Raw genomic sequence first — 11,768 nt, 5'->3', positions numbered from 1 at the left:
TTCTCTTTTTTTCAGGAAAAAGAATCAGATTTCTAAAGTCAATGCAACTACATCTGCTGAAAGAAAGTATCCAAGGAAAAAGGAGTTGGAAGTCTGGCCTGAAACTATCTTAGTGATAGAAGTAGTGCTACAGTAACACATCTCACTGCCATACCCTCTCTTTTCTTTTGGTGATGTACCCATGAGGATCCTAATAACTTCAGTTCTATGGAATAAAGTACCACAGGATTAAGGGGATCCAGGTGTCCCCCAGTGCAGGCAGTGAGGTGAAGAGCTGGATGTTTGACAGAAATGTCCCCACCCACACACTCTACTCTATTTTTTTCATCTTGTTGCATGCTGTGATTCAGGGAAGCATATCCAGGCAAGATCACATTGTGTGCTTAAGGATTGAGGTCAGTGGGAGTTGGCACCTGAGGCAGAGCTGCCTTCCATCAAGACCTTGCCACATTTCTGTCTCAGTGCAGAATTTCAGGTCATGGAGTAGTCCTCACAGGAGTAGTTCTATGCTTCCATGGAACTGTCCTACACAGAATCACAGAGTCCTTAGGATTGGAAGGGACCTCTGGAGATTATTCAGGCTAACCCCTCTGTCAAGGCAAGTTACACAGGAACACATCCAGGTGGGTTTGGAATATCTGCAGAAACACTTCAAGTCCATGTGGCCCTGCACTGTCACCTAAAAGAAGCCCTTCTGTCCTTCCCCATCTGCTCATTCCTTCTCCTGAGCAGCATCTCTTCATCCCGGCACAAGCCAGTGCAAAGGTAAAACAGATTAGGAAACTTGATCTGGCTGAAAACATACCTGGCAGGAAAAAAATGTCAAAAAATGTCCATTTTCAGTCAAATTGATTCTCTGAATTATTTCACTGTGTAGTCACTGAACCAGTCATGCTCTGCCAGCTTAAGAGATGAAGTGCTATCAAGTGGGAACAGCTCAGGGGACAGGAAAGGATGACAAAATTCTTATTGTGTGGTTGCAGAGATGAAAAATTCCTTTCCCCCTTCTGCAGAGTTCCTGGTCATACCCCTAGGGCACTGCCAATGTTCCAGGGACTGAGATTCCCCAGGACATGACAAAAGTAATCTCTGCTGCTGATGGTGATGGAAGAAGAGAGTGTAAATCAGATGAGGAAATTCTGGCAACCTCAGCCAGCTTTGTTGTTTTCAGATGCAATATTCTGTGATATAAATTGTGTGTAGCCACACTTCCTCAGAAATTTCTGCAGAGTTGCCTGCATTCTTCTGTGGCTGGAGTGGTGTCACAGTTCCCTTCAAATCTTTACAGTACAACCTCTTTCCGTTTGAATTCTGCCACTACCATTTCTCGTGTATGTCTTCCAGCATTTCAGTGTATTCACCACCTGGCTCTCTTACACTTATTTCAGAGCTGCTAAGCAGCAGTGGAATTCCCTAGAAGGGATTTGAGCTGGAGAAATGCCAAGAGTCATAGCAATAAAATAAAAATAACAACAAAAACAACAGGGTATTATAGATGTTCAACACTATTCAGAATCAGATTCTTGGTGTGTGAACTGTGGCAAGTTTGGGAGCCGCCTGCACAGTCTAAAGCAACCCTACAAAAACTGTGTGTAATGCAATAAAATGGTTATTCTTATTAGCTGATGTAACAGTATAGGGATCTCTGCCAAGAGCTATGGACCTTACATGTAGTCAGTAGTCCTTTGATAAATATCTTTGTATGCACTTGGTATTAACAAAAGCATTACCATCTGTTTACCTTGCACTAATACACATCACATTTTTGCACAAATCCTGGCTTGTATTGCCTAAGCCAAAGCTAGGCACTGCATCCATCAGAATGGGTGACAAAGGTTTAAATCAAGCAGGCCATGTTTCAGCACGTTATTCATAAAACTAGGTCATGGGATAAATATATTGTTGGAACACAACTTTATACTAATTTTCCCAGTAAGATGCATCATAAATATTAACTGTCCTGACCACATACATACAGGCTCATGGCCTTGGCTCTGGGCCCTTCACATGGAAGCTGGGGAATGAGCACTGACTTAAGGTAGTGAGAATGTGAGGAACTCTGAATTATCATCAGGAACAGAGCCTTTTCTGCCTCCACCTTTTCCAGCCAAGCAGTAACACGGGAGCTGAGCACCACAGGGCCTGGTCCTGCTCTGGTGGGAGCAGCATTTTTGGGTGGCCCAGGACTTGCCTTCATGTGCTGCGCCTCCAGCAACCCTGATCCGAGTGGTGCTTTCACATGCTCACACAAACTTGTGCCTCTTCCCCCTTTTCTGCCATGATGTGGGCTCAGGGTCTCCCCTCCTCCCCTAAACACTCCCCATTGTCCCATTATCTCCCAGCACAGCTTCCAGCTTGTCCGTGGTACCAGGAGCAGGTACCCCTGCACACAGCGAGGCTGCAGCACTGCAGGAACTTCCAGAAACAAAAGTGTAGCGGTATCTAATTATTTACAGCAGTGGTGCAAAGGAGGAGATTATTTGTGATCATGGGTATGCATCCTTCTTTCCATTCTCATGGTATTTCCTGCCCGAGTGAAAGGAGGAAGAACCAGAAATCCATTGAGAATGTCTGTCTCTAAAATTTTTTTTCAGCCTCAAGAAGTATAGCCAATAATAACAGTATTCAGAGTGCTTTTCCCTGATGATTTTCAATGTGCCTCACAAAGAGGGATAAGAATAATGATCCTTATTTTATAGACTATAACACGATCAACAAAAGAGCCAAGAAAGGAACCCAGATAGCTTGCCCTTTCCACTGGGCTTTGCTATTGTTTAAGGATTAGGACCCACATTCAGGATAACACCTCAAACACATGCCTGACTTCAAGCATTTGCTTAAGTCGCATTGATTTAAGCACATGCTTAAAATTAGGCATATTCTTAAAGATGTTCCCTAACCAGAGCTTAAATAACCATCCAGTCTTCTGGGTGCATATTCAGATAAGACCAGATTTTATTTAAACTCAGGAAGAGCAGGGAGAACAGACTGGGTGCAGCTGTTTTGCCCTGAAGTCATCATGGTAGAGGTCCCCATATTGCAGTGAAAGACCGTGTTATTGCCAATAACTAAGTAAAAACTTAGTTATTGCCAAGAAAATAAGCAAAGTTAATGGTATTTCACCAGAAGGAAAAAACCATGATGCCAAATGTCACCCAAATTGCCTGAACTTTCAAAATCAACAGCATTTCCCAATGTTGCTTTCCCAGATTTCCCTGTGAGAATTACGAAACCTTGCTGCTGAAAGAAGAGAGGCAGCAAAAGAAATCTCAGCACAGGGCGAACTCCACCTGTGCCTCTGTGAAGCAGAGGAACCTCTTGCTTAGTCCAATAACAAGTGTATTGCTATTAACCCACTGTGACAATATTTCTCTAAAGTAGCATAACCAATTCTTTATATTTACCTACACTTAATATTTCTCCTCTTCTGTTGCCTAATTTTGCTCTAAACATTACCTACCTTATTTTCTATTGATCTATCAGCCAGATATTTCTACATCTATCTTGATGAAGTACTTGCAGAGGACTTTTATTGAGGATGTGTGAAATATCTGAGTTTAAAACCTCCAAAACCATTTCACAAAGGAAAATCCTTCTCCCCATTTACTGTCCTGGAATTCTTAGTCTGGGACGCTCCAGTTTAAGGAAGCGATGACCCCGACCAAGACACTGCTTTGCACTCTGCCCATATGGAAAGAAAAGAATATTTTGCATTAGGGGTCTTTTTTTCTCAGCTTAGCAGCCCAAATGTATTGGAGTTGTAATTTAATACATCTAAAATTAGACAAGGTCGGGGCCAAATTAATAAAAATGGCCCTGAAAGTAAGATGGTGATATGGCATACAGCAAACATGCATATATGCTTATAAATTATATGATGTATGACTCTTATTATCTAGTCAGAGATATTCATAATAAGCAAATATAAGAAAACAAAGTTAGAAAAAGATACTGTCACCATAGAAGCAGAGACTCTCCATCCCCAGGAAGTTTTTCATTATTCACCACCAATTCCATTAGATTTTCCAAGTCAGGTGGGATGTTTTTCTGGTCTTTCAGATAGTGACTTCTCTGGGCCTTTTATAATCAATATATTGTGCTCTCTAAAGGTCACCACTGAGACTCAAATACTCTGGCAGTGTTTTACTGGTGAAGAAAAAGATTTTCAGCTCTGAGACCAAACTAAATTTATAGTGAAAAGTTTGCTTGGCTCTTAACTGACCACAGAAGTAATAAAGGGTTTAATCTTCTGTCTCATTTGGAAGACTTAAAACTGATGTAAAAGGAAGGACATTTAATTTATCAGCTGCAGAATGAGTAATAATCTGGAGTGCTCCATGAAAGACAAATCAGGGTTTTCAAAACTTTTTTTTCTTGGTGAAAACATCCCTTTTAGCTGATATGCATGACTTGGACATCATGACAGATTTTGCAAATATTGCCAGCATAAATGCAGAAAATAATGGTCTCAAAACCATCTCTGTTGTAATAATGCAACAACAAGGTGGAGGTAATGTGATCATTTTATGGTGATGCCTGTGGTGTGTTGGCCCCCTAACATGAGGAAGTTCTTTTTTTTTCACTCTTCTCTGCACATAGGCAGAGAGTGTGAAGTGAGATATAAAGGAAGACCATACATAGGGCACCTAAATGAGCATTGAGACATTTCCTTTTGCTATTAAGTGAGAAAAATTCCAGTTATCAAGACCTTTTTGTAGAGACTTTGGATCAGCAGTAATTATGGCAGTGCCTCCTTGGATAATGCAGCTGAAATTATGGGAAATATTCACCATTTGAAAGTTAGATCCAGGTTTAAATCTTCTGCTGCCTTTGTAAAGAAATGTTTCTGGGAAATGTTTTGTCAATAGTAAACTCATGTTAGGATGGCCCAAACAAATAAGTGGGCAGGAATATATTAGCCCATGTCAAGAAATGACAGAAAGTTTTTAGCCAGATCCACAGCTTGAGAAATTCCAATACCTGTAATAGAGCCATGCTGATTTCAACCAATTAAAGAGCTAGCCCTTTATTTTCTTTTTGATATGTTTTCCCCTAACATATATACAATACTTTCCCAAAGGTAAAACCTGCTTCAAAGCATTTTTAGGGAAACATTAAAGAAAAGGAAGTTGTAACGCTGCCTGCCATTATTTTATCTCGGACTTTACGGCAATTAAAAACAATGTAAAATGCTCTTGCTGCTCTGGACAGTTACTTTTGGATTTTTAGTCTTGGAAAAACATGGGCTACGACTCCTTGTATCAGAGCTAGGGCCTCCACACATTGTCCCTGCATTACGCTTTTTGATCCTGTTAAAAAATGTTACCCTGTGCAGCTCCACGCATCAAAGGAACGCTTGTACACACTGGGATCTGTTTCAGCCCTTAGGCAACGAGACCAAAAGACCCTTCTCATAAATTCTAATTCAAAAGTTTTTAGTTATCAAGAGGAAGTTTCCAATTGCTCTCTCACATGTGGGAAAATATGTAAGCTACTGAGAGGACCTTTTGTCTGTGAATTTAATGGGGGCAATTTGCAAGGGGGAGTGCAAAGGTTCTAATATGCAGTGTGCACAGACAGTAAGCAGGCGCATACTTGGTATTTAATGAAGTTCCATGAATCATTAGCCGTACAATAACCATTGGGTTCTATAAATCACCTGCAAAGATTTTTTTTTTTTTTTTTTTTTTTTAAGGCCAATAAGTTGAGCAGCAGAGTGGAACACCTCAAGGAGACCAGGAAGCAGGAGAAGGAAGGAAAAGAAAAAGATAAAAGCAGGGCACATGATGTGTTATCTCATAGCTGGCCTGCCAACCCAAAATTAATTCCTGTTGGTTTAACTTGTTGACTTTACAGGAAAACAAGGCAATAAAATGAAACTTCTCCTAATAAAACACACTATGATTTGCAAGAGGAAAATGTAGCTCGAAGATCACATGTAGTTTAGACATCTGAACTGGAAAATATGTGTGAGGAATTGTTCAAATTTTTTTATTATTATTTTTTATTTTGTCTTTTGCTTTGTTAATTTACTCTCCTGATGAAACATCCCTTTGGGAATTCCTTTCCTTTACAAACATCAAACCCTACTGGTACAGCTAAATAATTCTTTGCAATTAGCAAAAAAAAAGTAAATCTTATTTGCAAGGCAGACTCTCATAAGTGGAATTTTTTATACTGCAGAACATTCTAGTAACATATAGCTCTGTACCTCACCTAAAAAGACCAAATTTTGGATGTAATCATGCAGGACACAAACTTCATACCGTGTAATTAAAAGGCAGAATGGCCACAGTCCTCTGCTGAAAAATGCAAAATTAATTTTAGCTGCTCAGGAGGGCAGACAGCAGATTGTCTCAGTTGCTCAAGTCCCTGCTAAATCTCCCTAAAGCAGAGCAATGACATCTCACTCCTTTTGTATTCACAAAATTCATTCATTCATATATTCTGAGATGCCACACAGTAAAAAGTCCCTAGGTTATTTTTATTTTTATTTTCAGAAAGACACGGAAAGAGATCACACCAGAACTGGCAATGGTATTAGGACAAAGAACAAAAAACTAATATTTGGCACTGATGCTGTGTCTTGTTCGCCTCAGAGAGCTTTAAAAGTAGGATCCAATTCCCACTACAGTGGAAGGAGAGGGGAAATAACATTTTACCCTGTCGCTTTCCTTTGCTCATCAGTGAAAGTCAGAGCCTAAGCCACTCAGCCCAACACACCACGACCCTCCCCAGCTAACAGGAGGAATTAAAAACCAGGGACAACTCTGCAGCTACAGCTGAACTCCCACATTTTGGCTGCTTTTTCCCTCTCACTCCCACTTGGAGATGGGTTATAAAATGCAAATGGCAGCATTCAGTCCCCGAGGTGGCATCCTGCCTGGTGGCATCCTGCCTGCCTGGCCCGAAGCTGGTGCTGGTGGCTGAGATGAAAGGAGGTGGCAGCGCACTGTTAATGCCTTTACCTTTAATACCACCCCTGCCCGCCAGTACATCCAAGGGTTTCCAGCCAGCCCCTAATGATCATTTGTCCCCATTGCCATAAAAGCACCACACAGCACACTGGCCTGGCCCTGCCCCAGAATGGCCCCAGCACTAAAACAGCAGGGAGGTTGCAGGTAAAGAATCCAAATAAATTAGCGGAGCAGTTTGTCCGGAGTGCCTGCCTGCCTGGGCCCTGCCAGGATCCAGACTTTGCTTCAGCTTCCCATCCAATCCATCATGTCAGGAACCAGAGCAGGGCTAGAGCAAGGAAAAATAGGAACTGGAAGACAAAACAGAGTAGGGAGGCTAAAAGAGAGGTGCTGCCATAACCATCTCAAGACACACCACAAGACATAAAAGAGCCTTTTACTGTGACCCTTCTCCATCCGGAAAGTGATATGACCAGCAATAAAACAACAAACCCACCAGTGTGATTCCTGGGCTAAGAGCAATGTAAAAAGCTTGGTATGAAAGAATAATTATCCAATTTTAATTCACACAAGATATTTCAAGTTAAAATGTAAAAATAGCATAACAACGCCTGCAAACACTTTTTATGGTGCAGCTGCAAAGAACTGACTGCTATGCAAACTCAATTTTTTACAGCTTGAAATAGCTATAATTCATCAACACAATTGCTATTTTTCCATCTTTAAGTTTTTTCCCTGAAAATGATGCCCACTGAGAAAAGAAAGCTCTCTTCTTGAGCAACTTTTAAAGTTGATATTCAAAGCTGAACTTTAACCTGAGGGAAATAACTATTTCATTGACTCTGGGACAGTGTGGAGGGAAGGAAGGTCTGAAAGGAGAGGAAATATTTGAGTGGAACAACATCACACTAACTGAAAGTTCACAGTATTTTCACATGAATTTTGATGGAAAATATTCAGCAGCTTTACCCAGTCCTAGTTCAGTCCACAATTCAGTCAGTCTTGTCCTGTGATAATCCTTTCTCCTTTCACTGAAAGAAGAGGCACTTAATCACTTAGTGCAGATAGATTGCTAGGAGGTTGAATTAAAACAACTTATTTTAAGTGATCTTAAACAAGAGGTAAATGTATTTATTGTTCTAACATTTGGAGTGGAATAGGGGAGAAAGGAGGAATAACAACCTCTTGGTACACAGTATCAGGTTGCTCCTTTTATGAGCCATACGGTAGTGATTAGGAAGCTTAGTCCCTAAAAGTTTGCAGTCCCACTCTGAAGCACACTGTTGGGATTGTTTTCCCATGCTTCCAAGGCTCTGCTCCCCAACACCAATGCAGAAGGCAGCAGTGGGTTAATGCAAGTGAAAATGGCGATGGCCAAAGACATCAGCAGGGCCATGTCAGTTCTGCGCTTCCTCATCCTTCTCTCCCAGAAGAAGGTGTGTGGGCTCTTCCATGTCTTTCTAGGCTCATGACCTGAGATAATATCCTCACATCCAAGGACTTCCAGGTGCCAAGGGGATTCTGATCCTTCTCCAAACATCTTCAGTCATTATTCACAACTTGCAAGCAAGTATAGAACAGAACAGGATGTTTTTTTCTGTTAAAACACAGAAAAGCAGAGCTCACAAGTCCAACTGGCAGCTATGCCTTGAGATACAAAGAAATAAGATGATTCCTATTACACTATATAAATATAGTGGATTTATATTATCTATATAAAAGTGGATTTTCCCCCCATGTTTCCAGGCCAAGAAGTAATGATTTCTTAACATACATCTATTTATTGAAAGTATTTCAGTGCTGTGCCTTGGATGTTTAAGGGGTGTATTGCTGTTGGGAAATTAATAAAGGAATATACACAGCTTCCTCCTTGTGAGAACTTCAGCTGGGATGGTTGGATGAAATATAGGCCTCAAACCAGCCACTTTGAAGATTCCTACCAGTTTCACTGGATTTTGCCTTGTTAACTCGTCTGGATGCTTCACTTATTGCCAGCTCCACTGTGGTAATCCTTGCAGATGAATGGAGGAACTCCAGTTTGTAGCATTTAATAGCACAACAACACAGTAGCTGGAGCTAGATTCAGTGTCTGAGTCAGTTAAACCTTAATTTAAACACTTAACCACTGTGTATTTTGAGTGTGGGCCAAGCCTTGTTCATGCTGAAATTATATGACGCGAGCCGTGCTAAGATGTCAGCTCGAGCTATGCGCCAGAATGCAGCGGGGCGTGAGGAGAGCCTGGGCTTGTGCTGGTCCTTAGCCCAAGATCAGCTTCGTGCCTGCTTGGGGACATCAGTCCCCATGGCCAGCACTGGGCAAACAAGCCCTCAGTCGGGCCAGTGGGTCAGCAGGGCAGGGACGGCCAGGCTGATCCCCCAGCCGTGCTCCCTGAGCACGGGGCCTGCTCTGCTCCAATCTCCACCAGGATGTCTGTCCCAGGTGTTCCCTGGCCTAACCACCCTTCCTTTCCCAGCTCCATGGGGGATCCACAGGCTGCAAACAGCTGTGGAGGGAGAAACCACAGCAGGGGCCAAGGGCACACCCCCTGCCCTGGTGGCAACCTAGTGCCATCCCGAGGAGACCCGAGCAGGGACACCCGCTTTAAGCAATCTCCCACTTACTGCTGGTTTTGCTTGAATCCAAGATAAAAGGGGCACTTCAGACCTGGGAGAAGTTAAAGGTTTGTATTAAAAATTGACTGTCTGGCTTGAAAATTATGGAGCTTGACAGATGGAGGATGAAAGGCTGCAACAGAAGAAAAACATAGGCCACCACCCTTGACACTGCTGACCACCCCGTTGCTGACAGCTTCTTCCCACAGCCCCGCTCTCTAAAGCACTTTCCACTTTAAGGAAATGTATCAGAACACAGGAGTTTATCTGCCCTGACCTCTACCCCCAAAGTGAACCCTCTTTCATGTTAATTCTCTTCACAAAACCCACCGCATGTAAGTGCAGTGCTCTGGCTTATTTGGTTCTCATTATTTGGTGGTGGTGGTGGTGGTTGTTGCTGTTATTCTACAGCAGTTAAGCTCTGATCAAGAAATTCTGGAAGCACATTAAATATGTTGTCAGGTTTGCTGTTTTCCATGGGTTTAAGGTGGGGAGCACCAAGTGCTGTTATTAGAGAAGCTTTTAAGAAATGAGAACAGAGAAGAATTTTATATCAAAACATTTTAAATCAAGACAAAAGAACAAACTTCTATGACAGAAAGACTGACATAGAAAGTCAGAAAGATCAGTCAGAAAGACTGATTCCTCTCATATTTAGGTGGCACCTTTCACAGTTATAGCTTAATATTTCAGAAGCAAAGAATTTCAGGGCCTGATCCTCTGACACAAATATCACAAATTACAGTCTGCCTATTCAGCTTAGGTTCCCCAAAACAAGGCAGGCATTAGAAAAATGAGCTGAAATGAGGGAACTGTTATATTCACACAGATAGTAATAGCTGGGATAATTTTTTCCAGCAGACCACAAAGATTCTGATGATGAAATATTTTAACCCCCTTCCATTCTTTGGCTGAACAAAATAACATTCTGAACAAGATCCCAAAACTTTACAAGGCAACTTAAAAAGGATGCTCTAACGTTTATCTAGCAGTTTTCCTGACAGTATAAGTGAGGTCACAGCACAGCTGAAGAAAACTCATTCTTAAATATGAATGAATGAATGCCTATAAGAGCTCTTTCCCCCCCCCCCCCTCTTTTTCCCCAAAGCTGAATTTCTGCAGATGATTTTCCTGTGTTGCTGACACTTAGAAGAATCACACTAATATGGGAGAGTAGGGGAGGGACCCTCACACTGAACAGGAAGAACTGAAATAATAATTAAGATACCAGACTGTAACACAGGAAAGGAGAATGTAACTCCTGGCTTTGCCCTGGTTTTCTGTGTGACCTGGAGCTACTCCTCAAAGGGACTGGGAGCAGTAGCTGGCACCGTGGGAAGAAACCACAATCAGGGCGACCTGCACAGGGCCTGGGCTGAATTAAACATCTCAGTGTTCTTGAAATAGCCTGGGGGCCACTGGCAATTGTGATGTGCTGGACAGAGAAGCATTTTAAACCCAAATTTGGGGGGGTTGGGGGTCTAGAAATCCCTGTCCAAGCTGCACTGAACAGATGTCAGACCAGGATGTTTGCCCAAAACCCTCTCCCAAATATATACAGCTACATTTCTTCCTATCAAAAACCAAAACAAACAAAGCATAAAGCAAGCAATAACAGAAAACAGAGCAGAATTTACTCTCCCAGTCCAGACAGATGATATGGCTGAGCTAATCTAAAGCATCCCTACTGCAAGGAGGGGACAATTCTCCCTTTACTTCTTCCCCCTTATTTCCTCTTGTTCCAGTCCCTCCCCTCAGCTCTAAAGCTCATTGGACTGAATAGCGAGAGCCTCTAATCACAAACCCAATGAAAAACTGATCCATCAAAATATAGTTTTCCACAAAATTAGTGGGTTGAATTGCCTCAGCATGTGGTCAGAGGAAACCAGGACCTGCATGAGACAGTGACTGGGGTCAGGGCTGGAGAGGGAGGGAGCACTTGGCTGTTGGAGAAGGTAACCTGTGCCTCAGACACAGGACATGCAAGCCAGATTTTATTTCCACCTTTAATACATGTTTTTTAGACCCAGGAATACATAGAGGTGAACAAGGCTCCCATGCTTTTATTTTGACTGCATTTTCTTGCAGCCCCAGTGCCAACACACCCCTGTCACTCTCCAATTTCCCTGTGCCAGCCAAGGAAGAAGCTGTCACACTGCACATGGGAACATCAGTGATATTAAGTGCAGGAGATAATAAAAAAGAGGCACCACTGGCAGGAGTAGCTGTCACTGACAC

The 11,768-nt window shown here is 42.3% G+C and overlaps 1 long non-coding RNA gene across 1 annotated transcript; it reads left to right on the top strand.

Moving 5' to 3' along the window:
* Nucleotides 1-232: 232 nt before the first annotated feature.
* Nucleotides 233-5,962, top strand: LOC137476137 (uncharacterized). The gene is made up of 3 exons (XR_011000267.1): nucleotides 233-623; nucleotides 1,035-1,119; nucleotides 5,696-5,962. It is a non-coding gene; the product is annotated as an uncharacterized lncRNA (long non-coding RNA).
* Nucleotides 5,963-11,768: the final 5,806 nt, after the last annotated feature.

Source organism: Anomalospiza imberbis, chromosome 6, assembly GCF_031753505.1.
Source record: "Anomalospiza imberbis isolate Cuckoo-Finch-1a 21T00152 chromosome 6, ASM3175350v1, whole genome shotgun sequence".
Lineage (NCBI taxonomy): Eukaryota > Metazoa > Chordata > Aves > Passeriformes > Viduidae > Anomalospiza > Anomalospiza imberbis.
Note: the sequence above shows the minus strand (reverse complement) of the source record. Positions and strands in the feature narration are given on the sequence as shown.